Raw genomic sequence first — 18,573 nt, forward strand, 5'->3', positions numbered from 1 at the left:
CGTCAGAACTCGAGAAGGAAACAACCGACTGTGTTCTGAGGTCGTGACTGGCTGACTGGCACTGGTTGACTGACTGACTGATTGGCTGACTGACGAGAAAAGATAAAAGACTTGAATTTGATGGAGGAAATTCTCAGGTGACAGTGAAGACAGAGAAGTGTGTGTGTTTGTGTGTGCGTGTGTGTAAAATCCAAGAACCTCTGAAATGACACTTTGGAGATGATGATGATGATGATGATGATGATGATGATGATGTCATGGGAACTAATAGTGACAATACTAATAATAACTCTACCTACAGATCAGCAATGTGGAGTGTGGTGTTGGCAGTGGTGCAGGTGGTGGCAGTGGTAAGCGAGGGTCAGATTACCACCACAGCCAACCAATGTTGTCAACTGTCGTACAAAAACAACATGAAAGGTTATGAGGGCTGTTTGCTACTGAGTGGCGCAGTGCCCAGGTGTGGTCTTAGTCGGGCTGGTGAGTTTAATTATTATTATTATTAGTAGTAGTAGTAGTAGTAATAGTAGAAGAACGGTGGTAGTAGTAGTAATAGAAGAAAAAGAAGTAGTAATAGAATGGTGGTGGATACCAGTGAAGTAAACAAGATTCAAAGGTTCCTTACGACAGATCGACAGCACGGCCAAAGAGATAAGACTGTTGCTGCAAGTACCAGAGAATTAAAAAAAAAAAATACCTATAGCGCAGGAGGTGGGCGCCTCGAACTGGTTAAATACGTTACCGATAAGGGCAAAGGGTTTCAGTCTCAATAAACAAGAATTTACAGATGCCAATGCTCTAAGGTACGGTAGGCCAGTAGAAGGTTGGCCCTCCCAATGCGTGTGTGGCTCTTCCTATGACGTCGATCACGCCATGGTGTGCAAGAAAGGGGGCTTCATATGCATGAGGCATGACGAAGGGATCTCACAGCAAATATTTTGAAGGAAATCTGCCGTGATGTCAGGGTAGAACCGACCCTCCTTCCATTGGACGGTAAGAATTTCCAAAATAGGACTTCAAAGCCCGTGTTGACGTCAGTGCTGGAGGATTCTGGACGCGGGGACAGCGAGCCTTCTTCGACATCAGGATTTTTGATCCCATGGCCGCATGTCACCGTAACTTAGCTCTCAATGCTGCACACAGGAGGAACGAGAACGACAAGATAAGGGCATAAGAAGAGAGAATTCAGAACGTTGATCAAGGCAGCTTCACTCCTCAAGTGTTCACAACCTTTGGTGGGATGGGCCCAAGTGCAAGATGTTTCTACGCCAGACTCGCGGAGGTGATCTCCGAACAGAAGCAGCAGCCCAGAAGTTATGTTACAGCCTGGATGAGATGTCGACTGTCCTTCTCTCTCCTTCGGTCGGCTTTGCTCTGCCTCAGGGGAACGAGAGCATCGGCCCCAAAGCCGACAACTGCTGCAGATATTGACTATGAGGCAACAGTCACTGAATACTGCATAGATCTGCGGCTCAACTAACTCAACACAGCTAGGATGGCTACTTATGTATTAGGATATTTAATATTAGAGTAATCAAATGGTGGCGAAGGTATGGCTATTGGGGGAGGCTGGAGGCCAATTATAAAAAAAAGAATAATATGGTGATAGTAGTAGTGAGTGGTGGTGGTGGTAGTGAGTGGTGGTGGTAGTAGTGAGTGGTGGTGGTAGTAGTAGTGAGTGGTGGTGGTGGTAGTAGTGAGTGGTGGTGGTAGTAGTGGTGAGTGGTGGTGGTGTAGTGGTGGTGGTGGTGGTGGTGGTAGTGAGTGGTGGTGGTAGTAGTGAGTGGTGGTGGTGGTAGTAGTAGTGGGTGGTGGTAGTAGTGAGTGGTGGTAGTGAGTGGTGGTGGTAGTGAGTGGTGGTGGTAGTGAGTGGTGGTAGTAGTGGTGGTGGTGATGATTATAACAGTAAGAGATTAACATAAGAACACGTTAAAACACACACAAGCAGAAACAAACACATACATAAACTATATACACACAGGAACACATGCATACATTTAACCATACTTACAAACAAAATTCATACACATTCATACACATCTAGACTAAATATACAAGCGTTAGACGAGAGCGTATAATGTTTTCATGGCCAAACACTGAGAGTTGAAATACACTGATGATTTTTTTTCTAAACAAACCGAATGTATTTCATCCATTTAATTTTCGATCGAGATGTTTAGTTTTATGTAATCAGGGAGAGGGAGGGAGTCAAGTGAGGTAAAGGGAGAGTAAGGGAGTCAAGTGAGGTAAAGGGAGAGTAAGGGAGTCAAGTGATCAGGGAGAGGGAGGGAGTCAAGTGAGGTAAAGGGAGAGTAAGGGAGTCAAGTGAGGTAAAGGGAGAGTAAGGGAGTCAAGTGAGGTAAAGGGAGAACAAACCAGGGAGAGGAAGGGAGTATAAGTGAGGTAAAGGGAGAGTAAGGGAGTATAAGTGAGATAAAGGGAGAACAAGAATCAGGGAGGAACAGCACAGTGGTTGATAAGAGAGGTCGTTGCAGGGTGCCGCTACCACAACAAGGTGTACGGTGTGGGGCAGCTGGTGGCCGTCCTCCCTCAACTGTGTATCAACCTCTACTGCAGGGTGAAGAATCCCACTACACAGGAGGTAATGTCTCTGTCTGTCTCTCTCCATCTCTCTCGTGGCGTCAAAAAACAGTAATTCTTAGCATTTGTTTAAGGAAAGGAATGTTACCAAAGTAATGCATATCATTAAGTAAGTAGTTAAAGTAAAGTAAATAAGTAAATCACACGGAAGATCTTAAAAAAAAATAAAACACGAAAAAAAACACGGAAAAATCTTGAAACACACACACGAACAACTTCTTTGGTGAGGTTTACTATACAGTACAGTAACTCTCCTGCAGCCGTTGGCGACGAGCCTGGAGGTTGGGAGACCAGGAGAGCCCGATGCTGGTGAGGCCCTTCGTAGAGGATTACTACAGCTACCAACGATTGTCCCTTATATTGTAGATGAAGGCTGCGGATGTGAGTATTGTCTTGCCTTTATCTGCGAGTATTGCCTTTATCTGTGGCTGTAAGTACTATCTACCTGTTCCTGTGAGTATTATATGTCCTTTCCATCACCCACACACGTTACAGACCTTCCACACATCTCTCTGTTTACCTCTAGGCTGTATGAAGGACGGTCTTATGTACGAAAATGGCTACGATGACATTCATTTGGACGAAGGCTGCACTCATTACACCTGCATCAACAGTACCTGGGTCAAGGGCGACAGGTGTGCCTCTTCTAATACCACAGGTGTGTAAAGTAAATATTTGTGTGTTAGTAGTGATAAGTGTGTGTGTGTGTGTGTGTGTGTTTCAGGTCTCAACATCGTGACAATAATTTCCAGAGTGTATCGAGGAGGAGGAAGGGAAGAAGTACAGAGCTGGTGAAGTCATGAGAATGGGACGAGAGGAACACAATGGGAATAAGTACTGCATCAGGAAGGTCTGTCAGGGAGATAAGACGAAGGAAAAAACACTTGGATGCTGTGAGTACATTGATTCTTGTGTGTTTTTGGAAGTTTCAACTAATGTAGGTGAGGAAACTTTTGAGGTCGGCGGGGGAGGTCGGCGGGGAGGTCGGGGGGGGGGGTCGGGGAAGGGAGGTCGGGGGCCACCGTTCCCTCATCCCTGAACTAAAATATAAGAAAGGAAAAATGCCATAGGGTAGAATCTCTCTTTCAACAAGCTATGATCTGTTCAAAGTTGATTTGTATATTAACGTTACCAAAGACCAGTTGATAAGCTTTAAAATCAGATTCCCCCCCCCAAAATCACCTTAGATGGTTAAAGACGCTTGGAATTAAGTCCATTTAAATCCGGGTCATCATAAGGTCTTGTTATTTCCAGGTTGTTTCCATCGCGGTCAGATGATCCAGTGTGGTGACAAGGTGACTATGGATGGTGATTCGTGTACAGTTAAGAAGTGTTATGCCCAAGGAGTGATGAGGACTGTCAGATATCCTGGCTGTAAGTTCAAATTCGTGTTAGTTGATTGGCTGACTCCCTTAGCAACCAGCAGCCAATCAAATTCTATACTTTTGTGACGGTTGCTAAGGAAAGCCATGAGTGGGCGGGTTTGTTTATGTTGTGTGGTTAGGTTATGCTAGGTTACGGTATGGTGCATTACCTTAGGTTAGGTTTGGTGATAGTAAGGTACGTTTAGTTATCTTATATTAGGTTAGATCATGTTTGAATTGGTTTGGTAAGTTTGGGATTGGTATTACCGCATAATGTTAGTTTAAGTCAGGTCAGGTTAGGTTAGGTTAGGTTAAGATAATGTGCATCATCCTGGGAAAAAAATTAGGTTTAGGTATCCTGTTCGTGGTATTTTGTGAACACTGGTCATCTAGTAATCCCCCAGGCTGTGTGGTGGAGGAGAAGCTGTACAAGAACGGCGAGAGGGTGAGACTGGCGGTGGGTGGCTGCCTCGCCCAGGTGTGTCGTGAAGGAAGGGTGGAGGAGGAGCCTTCTGGCCTCTGTAAGTACCACACCTATAGCAACCACACTTGTATTGCCCCCCATACCTGTAGCAACAACACTTGTAACGCCCACACCTGTTGCAACCACACCTTATCAACAATACCTGTATCAACCACGCTTGTATCATCACAACTGACCCCGCCTGGACGTCTAAAACACTCTACCCTCCACAGGTTGTACTGACAGTGACGGCCAGTCGGTCCCTGTAGGAGGCACTGTCATGAAGGACTTAAACAGGTGCCTCCTCAGTGTGTGCTCTGAGAGGAATAGTGTGAAGGACTTAAGTCTGAAGGAGGCGAGTGGATGTAAGTACCTTACTCACTTATTCACTATTATTATTAAGGGAAATTTTTATAACAGGTTATCAGGAACGCAAAAGCAGACCCCCCCCCACCCCCGTTACCATAAAATAGGTGTGTAAAGTGGGAAATTACCTATTCATTTGTAAGATTCTACCTGTTTATTCATGATCGCCAGATGGTGTTCGTCCCCGACTGTTACATCTCTCAACCACCTGAGATCTTTTTGATAACAATGATGGACAAGTAGCTAGCACGCGCCCCTCCAATGACAAATGAGTTACAGAACACTAAATGTTTGACGTCACTTGTATTTTATATTCGGCTATGTTATGTGTATGTGTGTGTGTGTGTGTGTGTGTGTGTGTATGTGTATGTGTATGTGTGTATGTGTGTGTGTGTGTGTGTGTGTGTGTTTAAATATTAGTCACTTTCATGTGCAAGTTCCTGTCACATGTAAATAAACCCTGAAATGGAAATAATAAATAATATATGACCATTTTGACTGTAGTGGATGGTGTCGCTCTGTTGAACTCCTTGAGTGTGATACAAGCACCCGAGTACGAGGACTTATATCACTTGAGTACAATAACTTAATCCTTGAGTACGATAACTTGCCACTTTGAAAATGATGACGTAGCCCTTTAAATACGATCACACCATACTCAAGGGTGATGACTATACCGAGCTAAGGATAAAGAAACTGAAAACAATAACTACATCACTACACGCTCGTATAAAACATTCAATTGACTCACAAACCCACATAACAGGTAGAAGTGGATCAGTGGTAACATGCCAACGTAACATGCCTTGAACTGACAGGTAAATGGTCAGCCCTAGAGCGTTTTAGTGAATAATTCGGTGTTTCTATTCTATCTGTTTAGGTTGTGTATTGGATTTGAAGCTGTTTCGAAACGGCAGTTCTGTGGTGGTGAGCCCGTGTGTTCGCCTCCGCTGCGTCAACACCACTTGGACCGCCACACCCTCCACTAATTGTAAGTACCTACTCCACCTCCTCCACCTGGCGGCCACATCCAGTAGTTGGCCTCCTCAGGGTAGATGGAGACTCGTGGCTTGTTTTGGGTCACTCAACTATTAATAATAAATGATCTTTATAAGAGATAATTATTCGTCTATTTAATTCCGTCCTGGAGAAACACACACATTACTATAAATAAACAGAGCAACATATATTGGTCAACTCTCACACAGAAAATAATCACAGTTGAGGTTAAGTACAAACTAGACCAGTTATAGCACATCTTTGGGTACACCTGAGAGCTGCACTGTACTGTGCAGGACCTGGTGGGACTGTCTGAAGTATTAGTAAATTGGCAAGTGTCGAAGGTGAATGCTTATTGTCGTATATTGCTGAAACCCATACAACTATAAGGTAGTAAATTACGCCATTTCATAAATTAAGGAACAACACTTGAAAGATGGGGAAGATAAACTCACCGTGTGTACACCAACACCCTCCCTCACCGTGTGTACACCAACACCCTCCCTCACCGTGTGTACACCAACACCCTCCCTCACCGTGTGTACACCAACACCCTCCCTCACCGTGTGTACACCAACACCCTCCCTCACCGTGTGTACACCAACACCTCCCTCACCGTGTGTACAACACCTCCCCCACTGTGTGTACCAACACCTCCCTCACCGTGTGTACACCAACACCTCACCGTGTGTACAGCACTCAACACCCCCACTGTGTGTACACCATCACCTCCCTCACTGTGTGTACACCAACATCTCCTCACCGTGTGTACACCAACACTCACCGTGTGTACACTAACACCTCACGTGTGTGTACATCAATGATTCTCCCTCACCAAAGCAAACACCCTCAATCAGGCAAGGGACTCAACACCCTCACTGTGTACACCAACACCTCACTGTGTGTACATTCAACACCCTCCCTGTCACACCAACACCTCACTGTGTGTAACATTCAACACCTCACTGTGAGCATTCATCACCTCACTGTGTACACCCAACACCTCCCTCACTGTGTGTACACTAACACCTCACTGTGTATACCTCAACACCCTCACCGTGTGTACACCAACACCCTCCCTCACCGTGTGTACACCAACACCCTCCCTCACCGTGTGTACATCAACAGGCTCCACCTGCAGTAGTGTGGGCGGTCCTCATATCACAACGTTCGACAAAAACTGCTTCAACTACCTGTACGGCAACTGTTCTTACGTGATGGTACAGCAGGGCGCCAGGGACACCCCCGCCATCTTTGCCACCTTCACCCCCTGCGGCAGCCCCTTCAGGAAGGAGGTGTCGTGCGTGGCCTCAGTCACCATCAAGGACATTTATTACACGGTTACTCTCTCTCTTGGTGGAGATGTTCAGGCAAGTGTGTGAGGTGGTGGTCACGTGTGAGAGTGGTGGTGAAGTGTGTGTGGTGGAGGTGGTGTGTGTGGTGGTGGAGGTGGTGTGTGTGGTGGTGGAGGTGGCGTGTGAGGTGGTGGTCACGTGAGGTGGTGGTGAAGTGTGTGTGGGTGGGAGGTGGTGTGTGTGTGGTGGAGGTGTGGTGTGTGTGTGGTGGAGGTGGTGTGTGTGGTGGTGGAGGTGGTGTGTGTGGTGGTGGAGGTGGCGTGTGGTGGTGGAGGTAATGTGTGTGGTGGAGGTGGTGTGTGTGGTGGAGGTGGTGTGTGAGGTGGTGGTCACGTGTGAGAGTGGTGGTGAAGTGTGTGTGGTGGTGGAGGTAGTGTGTGTGTGTGGTGGTGTTGTGAGTGGGAGTGGTTGTTGTGAGAGTAGTGGTAGTGGTGTGTGAGACTTGTCAGGTTGTGAGTGATAATGTTGTAAGAGTGGAGGGTGTTATGAACTTAGCAGGGTTGTGAATATGGTGGTGTTGTGAAAGAAAGACAGGTATCTCTTACAGGTGTGTGGGACAGTGGTGGACCTGCCCTTCACCTCACCGGACAATGGACTCGTAATTTTGGACTTAAAACACCACCTGCTTGTCGTCACCTTCCATGGCTTTGTGGTAAGTCACGTCTCTCCTTCAGTAATACTTAATACTTACAATCATCTTACCTACTACGGGATATTAAACGATTATATGTCAAATTCTGGGGGATTTTCTTTATAAACCTGTACAGTTTATATGTATAGTCTGACTAGCTTTAAAATATGGCACTCAAAAGGCAAGAGAACCCAACGTAATAAGGTTGTAAGTGTGAGAAACAATGCCATGTGTGTTCTCAGGTGTGTTACTCAAAGAACAGGACGCTGTCATCGCTGAGCATCGCGGTACCTACACAGGAGAACTACAGGGGATGGTGGGGAATGTGTGGTTTCCACGACGGGTCAAAGGTCAACGACTTCTACAGCCGATTCGGGGAAATGGAAACTGACACATCGATCTTCGTCGGTTCCTGGAGGGTCAGTGCCACAAATGATACTAGTATGATGTTCGTATAACACCTTAACACAGCTACACTAATTAAGGGTGTAGGTGTTACTTGACGGCCCACCTCCTACACCTTAGTCAGCTCCCACATAGATTACCTCAGCGCCCATCACTCTTGATACTCGAGAGTCCCCATACAAATGACTATTTATTACATATATCAATATTCAGTAGGGATAACTGGATTTAGTAAAGAGATGCGCAAATATTGTCTTTTTAAGTCTAAAAGTATAAGAAAACACCACAAGTCGATGGCCTGTCTCTGGTATACAAGTGTCAGTTACCGTTTCATGGTCTCCATTCTTTGGGGTGAGGGGGGGGGGGGCAGCCTGGCTGTTTATGTTGTTTACTGGTTAATTAAACCGCAGACATATGATGGAGTGCAAGAGTATAATGAGTGGTTTATTTATCAACTAGACCCAACGGAGGAGCAACCAGTGCGAGATTCGTCAGAGTGAAGTGTGTGGGAGTGTGAACCAGCAGAGCGAACACACCTCCACTTGCGACGACCTCATTCAGGTGAGTACACACACACGGAGTATGTGCTGTGGGTCATCCCCTAGTGGTGGGTGGTACAGTAAATACCGTAACAAAATCCAAAATCGCGAACCACTTAATTCTACCACCACCTACACAACTGACCCCCTGGGCCTCCATGATCACTGCGATGGTATTAGATTACTATCCCATGACTGAGCCAAAATACCTATAAATATAGTAATAACTTTTGCTAGAACGAGAGAAAAACTGGGAACTTAGGAGAAAGAATATGAAGATGTGTTGTTTATGAGGGAATAGTGGTGGAGACAGAGACTGGGATGGATGAGCGAAATTAAAAGTATTGTTCCCGGAGAGATAACATCTTATTTTCTTACTACTACTACTGACCCCCACAGAAGATGGAGACTAGTGGGTGTAGGAAGGTGATGACCAAGACGGGGTGTATACAGGCCCTGTGTAGCTGTGAGCTCCACCTGATGCACGCCTGCTACCAGGCCCTCCTCAAGAACCTGGAGGAGACTTGCCTCGACCAAGGGGTGTCACTCCTCTCACGTATGTACTACCCACTCCACCTCATCCTTTTCGTACACACCAACAGAATCCTCAATACTACTTGAAAAAGATAGTTAATTTTTAAGTAAGTTCATGTTCAACTGTCAGGTACATTTCTACCATCTCGTTCTCGCTCTCTGTCACCATGTAACCCACAACAGGTCCTGCTAGCATTAGGCCAATAACCCTAATAAACTTTGTTGTGTTTAATACAAAGCTACAAAGATTCATTTTACAGACCTGAATGCATCAGCTCACCCTATAGAGTGGCGTCCCTCCGATGTGAACTTGACAACCACAGCTGACCTGACGGAGAAAACTATACAGTTCGCTGAGGCGATCAGCCCCGCCTTCCAAGCTTATTTTGGGAGAGCAGCTCTAAGAGGGCAGTTTATCCCTGCTACGTCTAGGGCAATTAGGAATGCATTGCAGAGACTGAAACCTGCCTTACTGCGACTTTTCTTAAATTCCCTGTCGTCCTTCACTGATTTCTTAGAAAAGATATCACCAGCTCTTGTAAAATTTGAAACAGTGATGACGCCAGTGAAGATGTCCTTCTTAGAAGCTTTTGGACCAACCTTTCAGGCGCTGTTACAGGAGTGTCAGCCATTAATACATGACTATGTCAGGTGGATGATTCCTGTGTGCGAGAAGTTCTTCAACCAGATGATAACTGTTATTCATGTTCTGGGGAAAAGGTTAGGACCAATTCTCATAGATTACTTCCAGAAGGGTCTAGAAGGTGACAGACAAATTTTTGAAGTTATAAAAGAGGAACTAATACCTATTTTTGAGGTGATTAAACGAACTGACGACTCCGGGAGGATAAATTTCATCTTAAAACAACTGTGGAACGACCTGGAGGACATCAAGGCGTCAGAGGAGGAGAACCTCATCCTTGTCACTAACCAGATAACCACGGCCATTGAAACTACCGTGCATGCTCTTCAGGCTTCTGGCTATACCGATACGTCTCTGAAATGCACCTTGGACCCGACTGGACTTCTCCGTCTATTATGTGGCGGTGAGTAAAGAGGTCCCTTGTCGGTGTGAGAAAAATTTACTGTATCAGTTTTTTAAATGATTGTGAGCCTTGTGGTACATCAGAACCTCTACTAGACGCTAGACACTCCTGCCTCCCTACCAAAACATTCTACTCACTGTGTTATCTTGCCTTCTTCTCTCCCTCCTCAATATCATCACTGTCAACGTACACAATCCCTCTTCAACATACGCAATTTTATGTACATCTTGTAGTCTTGTTTCCCTACACTTCCACACCTTATGCATGAACACGGTACATCATGAACACGGTAAATCATGAACACGGTACATTATGAACACGGTACATCATGAACACGGTACATTATAAACACGGTACATCATGAACACGGTAAATCATGAACACGGTAAATCATGAACACGGTACATTATAAACACGGTACATCATGAACACGGTAAATCATGAACACGGTACATTATGAACACGGTAAATCATGAACACGGTACATTATGAACACGGTACATCATGAACACGGTACATTATGAACACGGTACATCATGAACACGGTAAATCATGAACACGGTACATCATGAACACGGTAAATCATGAACACGGTACATCATGAACACGGTAAATCATGAACACGGTACATTATGAACACGGTACATCATGAACACGGTAAATCATGAACACGGTACATTATAAACACGGTACATTATAAACACGGTACATTCGATATATAAAATGCTATTCACATTTCACCCACAATTTATACATTTATAGTACCCTGTGTTCACCTGCAGGCTGTCGGAAAGGAGAGCCAGAAACTCGGGAACGTGCTGGAGACCTGGAGGAGAATCGTCAGTACTACCTACCATTCTCCCTGAGACCTAACGTGAGACTCGAACAAACTGACACACCATCCACCCTGAGACTCACTCCACGACCCAACGAACAAACTGTCACACAACCCACCCTGAGACCCAACGAACAAACTGTCACACAACCCACCCTAAGATCCAACGAACAAACTGTCACACAACCCATCCTGAGATCCAACGAACAAACTGTCACACAACCCACCCTGAGATCCAACGAACAAACTGTCACACACACCCTGAGATCCAACGAACAAACTGTCACACACCCACCCTGAGATCCAACGAAGAAACTGTCACACAACCCACCCTGAGATCCAACGAACAAACTGTCACACAACCCACCCTGAGATCCAACGAACAAACTGACACACAACCCACCTGAGATCCAACGAACAAACTGTCACACAACCCACCCTGAGATCCAACGAACAAACTGTCACACAACCCACCCTGAGATCCAACGAACAAACTGTCACACAACCCACCCTGAGATCCAACGAACAAACTGTCACACAACCCACCCTGAGATCCAACGAACAAACTGTCACACAGCCCACCCTGAGATCCAACGAAGAAACTAACACCCAACCCACCCCGTGACCAACTTCAAGACCCACCTCCCGACTTGCCTCCCACCCCTACAACGGCGACATTTGGAGAGAAAGCCCATGAGTGACGAACCCATAAGTTACTGAGAAAGGTCCGGTGACTAAGCTGACTGGTGACTACGCTACACAGCAAATCCAAGTTGTAAAGTTGGTGTTATGGCGCACGAGGAGTCATGTCAAGGCACATGTGAGAAGTGTATCCCCCCCATGACGCCACCAGCATTATATAACTCTTATTATAGTCGTGTATGGATGTAGGAGCATAAACAATATCAGCACTTGGTTTATTTTTTCTAACGCATTTGAATAGTTTAACTCAAGAAGATATTACTAAGTTTAAATAATGGAAATTTCTGACTAGTATTCAGCTTTGCCAATGCACCCTCTCCGTGAAGTGAGAATCCCAAGCTTTCACGACTGAACTGGAGATGGGGTGCAGGAGAGGGGGGTGCGGGAGATGGCGGAGGATGTATTAATTCTATTTACAACCACCAAATTATTATATAATGTAATTTGCAATAAAACATACCCAGGAAGTTAGCAAACCAAGTTTTATTATAAATAACATTAATGTGTGAATGACAAATAAAACCTTATTGCATTTTGTCTGCATTTTGTCTGCCTTGTTTTGTTGTGCTGTTCTTGAGAAACCAGATAACGAAGTCGTAAATCTGGTCTCTAAAGAATAGCACAACAAAATAAGGCAGACATTTTTTCTGAATACTGTACATATAAATGCTCTTAAGCAAAGACATTCAAGGAGGCTGAAAATGGTGATTTTTGTTTCGATTTCTACTCATATCGTGGTTGTAAAATGCTAATTATTACAATGCTGATATACAAACACAGCTGTTCTTTCACTGTGTCGATCATGTATTGGGTTTCTGACGGCGGCCTGCACCTCATCATGTTCAGTTGGTAATGAACACACACCTACACACATCAGTTAGTTTTCATTTTAATTCTTTCATTTGCTTCGAAAGTCACAAGTTGAGACTTACATGACAAGTTTGACAACAACGACTCAAGTAATGTTAACGACACTGCTGTGCTGGAGAGTAACGCACATCCATGCACCTGCAGGAGGGAGGAACATGATCATACAATGGGTGTTACTGTCAGATGTCTGTTTTTCCTACACTAAGAACTGCTGCAAGTTAGGGCGAAGGTGAAACGTGTGCAGGGAAAGTTCCTCGGTCGAGAGATGCAACTTGGTTTCGTATAGAAAGTTAATATTTTGCTATTTAGACTTTAGATATAGGTTACGTTACCTTTCAACATTCTTGAACAGTCATTATTTTGGAGGTAATGCAAAAAGTTGATTTACCGCTCGCGTCCACTATACGCGTAAAATTACACCATGAAGCTTCACCAAAGTTGCTTTCATTGGTACCATATATTAAAATAAGTACTTTCTGTTCAATATGGCCGGGGGCTCGGTGGGGGAGGGGGGGAGATCGGCTAGGAAGCTAGGTAAGGTGAGAGGTTTCTTTGGTTGGTTAGTTCTGCCTGACATTTTCTCATAAATGGGGATTTACCAAAGAAATGGGTAAACAAAGCACACCAAAATACATCAGAAAAATATATTTCCCTGTAAAAAACGAAGTGGACGTAAAAACGAATCTACCGGCAACTTGACCCAGGATAACCGACAAAGCTGCAGGCGCTTATTTCCAGGAGGGTCCAACTGAACTGTTAAATGTGATCACACAAAAGACATCACCAGTTAATGATGAAAAGACAACAAATACGAAACAAAGAAATTACGACCCTAAAGAATAGGGTTTCAGATTACATGAGCAGGGGATTTTTTTACAATTAACCCAATAGTTGGTCAACTTATTAGAACTGAAGACACGTGGCCAAGTACAACTTTAATCTATTTTCGCCAACGGCCAGTGTTCAGTGCGTTAGCCAATTGGGAATGTTGGTAGCGTCTGTTACACACTGTTGGCAAGAACTGGCTCTAGAATGTATCTGTAGTTCTGTACCTACGCCAGTGTTGGTTAAGCAGAATGAGCTCACACACTTCTGTCATAAAGCTCCCCGGAAAACTGGAAGATTGTTTCAAACTACTTCCAAGAGTTCACAACTTTGGCGTTAATAAAACTGACGCACTAGATAAATTGATAATTCGGTAAAATCATCAGTAAAGGTTTAGATAACGGCTACCACCAGAATTTGTCTGTTGATTTTCTTTATTTTTGCTGTACTTATTGTTTTGATGATTTTAAGTATATTAAAAGAAACAACAACTTTCTATTATGATTTCAAGTAATTTTTTTTTATTTGCTCTTCCAATTCACAATTCTCCTCCCGGTGCCATTTTTTTTACTTCCCTGAATCCCTTTTCACGAGACGTTTCCTATTAATGATGGTGAACGCTTCCACGAATTACTCCTCGCCATTGCTGATTTATATCAACCTCAATATTAAGGTAAGTTGTTTGACACAAATTAACAAGATAATGAATAGAACCTGACCTAACATACCCAACCCTATGGGTATGTTAGGTCAGATTCTATTAGGTTCTATGCAAGGTCGTATCCATTTTTTATTAATATCATGTAGTGTTTAGAAAAAGATTTCAATCAATTCGGGCAATTACTTCTGGTGGTAGCCGTTATCTACACCTTTACCAAATCAGCACACAATTCACAGTGATTCAGCATAGACTGGACAGGTAACAACAGTACACAAACAATGATAAACAGCAAAGTGAGCCCACTACCCTTAACCGTAATACCGCCTGTAAAGCAACTTAATGAGGTTACTAAATTCTTATATATACACATAATTAGAATATTAAAAACTGTACTTACCAATATGATCATCATGGAATAGACGTGACAACTCATTAACACAACTCTCACTACACAATTAGTGGCACAGCTAATTCAAAGACCTACGTCACGTGAAGTAGAGACCGAGAGCTTCTTTATAGTAAGACATGAAAGTTAGGAGTTAACCTTCGGCGTACTATATAACATCCTACTATAGTGGCTATTTCACTGACGGTTTTGTCAGCTGTCCTTGGTCGCATCTACTGAACATTTATCATTGTTTGTATACTTATACTGCCTTTGTATATGACGAATCAATGTAAACTTGTATGAAGATTTTACTGAATAAATATTTATCTATATAACCAACTAGCTGGCAACCTACGACTATGAATGCTCGAATTATCACAGAAAACGGGAGATTTATTGAGGGATACCACTAAAACTTGAAGTGAATTTTTTTTTTTAGAGAAACTCTTTTATATCAATATGAACTGGAAAACCTTAGCACGTAAATAAATGTTTTGGCCAAGATTTATTCTTAGTACAGTAAATCCATTCTGAGATGGCATAATGCGCTTAAGGGGCAGAAACCTAATGCACATGAAGAATCTTGAGTACTGTATTTTTTTCAATGTCACAATCAGTTGTCTTCAAATGATATGACTGCAATATCCTGAGAAGAACATTGCAGTCAGGCTTGCTATATTGATACCATACATGTTATATCATCATGAGTAAGTCTACTGGTGATGAGTGATGCAGACTTATTTCCCGTCATACTTAAACCAAACAGGCCCTCATAACATTCCATCTCCTACGAACCCCATTTGCTTTAAACAGCACTCGACCAACCATGCATCTGTGGTTTCCTCTAATTCTTCTCTACCCTACCCCGTCTTCTGAACCTTTACAGGACTGCAGCTGCTAACCAAGAATTAATTAATATTTTTGCTTTATGGTTTCCAATATCAGGTTTAATCAATTTATATGCATTCCTTTTGTGCATTTAGTTCTATACAGCTAATCAGTTTTGTTTTGAGATAATTTCAGGATTGAAGTAATATCAATGAAGTACTGTATTGTAAATGACATGTTAGAAGGATACTATTATTTAGATACCTTGAATCACATGACTATATTATATCAAATGGAAATGGAATTTTTGATTTTGTACTTATGTTGAAATCAATGCTTGTGTTCACAGACTCCCAGATATTTTCTATCTACTACCTACCATTGTATCCCAATATTTAATGAAGCTCCTTGGGACATGCTGTCACAGCCTGCATGTGGATTTATTTATAATGTAAGCTATGCATTTTTTTTTAAAGAACTTTAACCTGCTCTAAGTATCTTTAAAAAGTTACTTTAAAACTCTAAAGAATAGTTCATTAGGCAATCTTTAAACACTCTTTAAGATAACCATTTACTGAACTATGTTCTTCTACCGTATTGTATTCTGTACATTAAAATCAAACTCACCAAAATTTTATTTTATATGATGTACATTGCCATTCATTAGGTGATATTCAAGAAGTACAAAATGAAATTTTGGTTAATAATACTGTCATTTCTTTAATTCTACTCATTTTATGTTCCAGCATATGTTTTCCTTTGTGATACTGTAAGTACAATACTGTACTGTACTTCATGTACAGGTATTCAACTCTAGTTTTCAATGCCATCTCTTAAGTTTGACACAGTTGTTGAGGACCTGATAGCCTCATGTGTGTGACATTACTGTGGTGCTAGACTTTATTTTAACTCATGGGTTTTGTTTCTTTTTTTTAGGTCCTACCATAATGGTGTAGATTTTGAAAGCACCTTTTCCTACAGCTTCCGATAGATTTATTTGAAACTTACATACATATGTATATTTCATACATGAACATAAGCTTGTGGCATAATCTTTGAAAAATATTAACTGTTTTCAACTTTGTCATATATCATTACACATAATGGATGAAATATGTAAAGTGTATTGTACAGTATATTTCATTTTTGTCACTACCATCAATAAAATCAGCTGTCTGATCTCACATGTATGATCATTTTTCTCATTATGATGGAAGTACAGGGGGATCCTGTACTCTTATTAACAAAGGAGAGCTAGGGTATAATATTCTAGTAAGTTGAGGTTAATATACTGTACTGTTGAGCAATGACCCTTTCGTACAGTATAAATTTTATGTACTGTACTGACTGTTGAGCAATGACCGTTTTGTACAGTATAGTATTGTTCATCGTTAACCTTGACGCAAATTTTATATCCCGTACTGTGGAGCAATGACCATGTAGTGCAGTACAGTACTGTATACTGTACAGTACGTACAGTATATGTATATGCTTCATTCAACTTGGCATAAGTTTTATATACTGCATTGCACTGTAGAGCAATTTTAGTGTTCTCATCCCATATTAATATACTGTACAAGGCAGTACTGTACTGTACATCATTATTGGTAATTGCCCCCCATTTAATATATATAAAAATATACAAGATTGAAGGATTTTTTTATTTAACCCTTGAAATATGTCTCCTGCTTTGGTGGGAAGTCCGAGGGTGGCCAGGATCATGACCACCACACATGTTCTATTAAGTTGTTCCTCTTACACAACAGACCCTTGATCACCACCAACAGTACTGTAATTTATTCCCTGCCATTTCAAGCTACCCATCCACATCACACATCAGGAAATTTTACTAAAAATTTTTTTTTTTCATTTTATTTTGTCTTGGAGATTTATACAAACATGACAGAAGTTTCTATAAATATTGCATGGAGTAATTTTTTCTTCCACATTCCACATAAAAAACAGACAAATATTAAAAAATTCAATATACAAAGTAACAAATAAACCTTTTGGGGCATTAATTCAAGTAATGTACTTTATTATTCTTGTTTGACTATGCAGTATTGTACATAATTTACATAAGTTGTCAGGACTTGCAGAAGGCTGCTACAAACTCAATATCCAACATAGGAAGATAAACAAGTTCATTGATGAAGTAAAGTGGGACACCTCACTACCAGATGATGCTGCAAAAAGAGAAAAGAAATTCAATCCCTGTACGGTATACAGTCAAGTACCCTACCTATTTCATGTTGTCGTCAGGTGTTGTTAAAAGCTTTATGAACATAACATCTAATATGGTTATCCTGAACACAGCAGTGTGGACAATGATAATAAGTTTGTACCATTAAGGAGAAAATTTTATCCCCGATTAGAAACTGGCAGAGTAATTAAAACAATCAAACAAAGGTTAAGTAAAAATCTGTTCATAATTATAGATGTTTCCTAGTGAGGTGACCATTTCAGTGGCCTAAGCTGTTTCTGGCCCAGTAATCTATTAAAGTTTGCCAAGAAATAAATATTCTGGCCAAGTACTTCTGGTACTGGCAGACACATGATTTACTCTCAACCATTAATGCACCAGGAAAAACTATCATTAAAAACATCATAAACTATTTGTTTAATTATACAGTAAACTTACTTGCCAAATGCGATTTCTGGCGAGCCTTTATCAGCACCTTGTTTGAACCCTGAAACAGACAAGACACATTTTATTAATACAATAGGTATACCGTAGTTAATTTATTTTTTTGTACGTACTGTACAAGCCTTTTCTTGCAAGGTACACAGTGGCAAAACAGGTTGTTGATCTTCAAATTCTATGTACTGTACTGTATAAAGACTCTAAAAGATCACCTTAAGATACATTCCCAGCTTATTTCACCTCATGATTAACATCCCTAATACTACTTGGGGGACAATGAGTTACCATAGGTTAGGTTAGCATTAAGGTGCTTAATCTTGGGGTAAAATAATCTGGAGAGATAAATCATCAGGTAATCTAATTTCAATTCCATGTACCATTAAAATTTTGTCTTAGTGAAGCATCCAACTGTCTGGTACTGAAGCTAACACTTGAAGCTTTCACCATCAGTCTGTGTATCTTTCCAGTCTTTCCTCCATTCACCTGTGTGTGGGTCTGGGATGAATCAGGAACCTCA

This window comes from Homarus americanus, unplaced genomic scaffold, assembly GCF_018991925.1.
Source record: "Homarus americanus isolate GMGI-L3 unplaced genomic scaffold, GMGI_Hamer_2.0 scaffold50281, whole genome shotgun sequence".
In the NCBI taxonomy this organism is placed as follows: Eukaryota; Metazoa; Arthropoda; class Malacostraca; order Decapoda; family Nephropidae; genus Homarus; species Homarus americanus.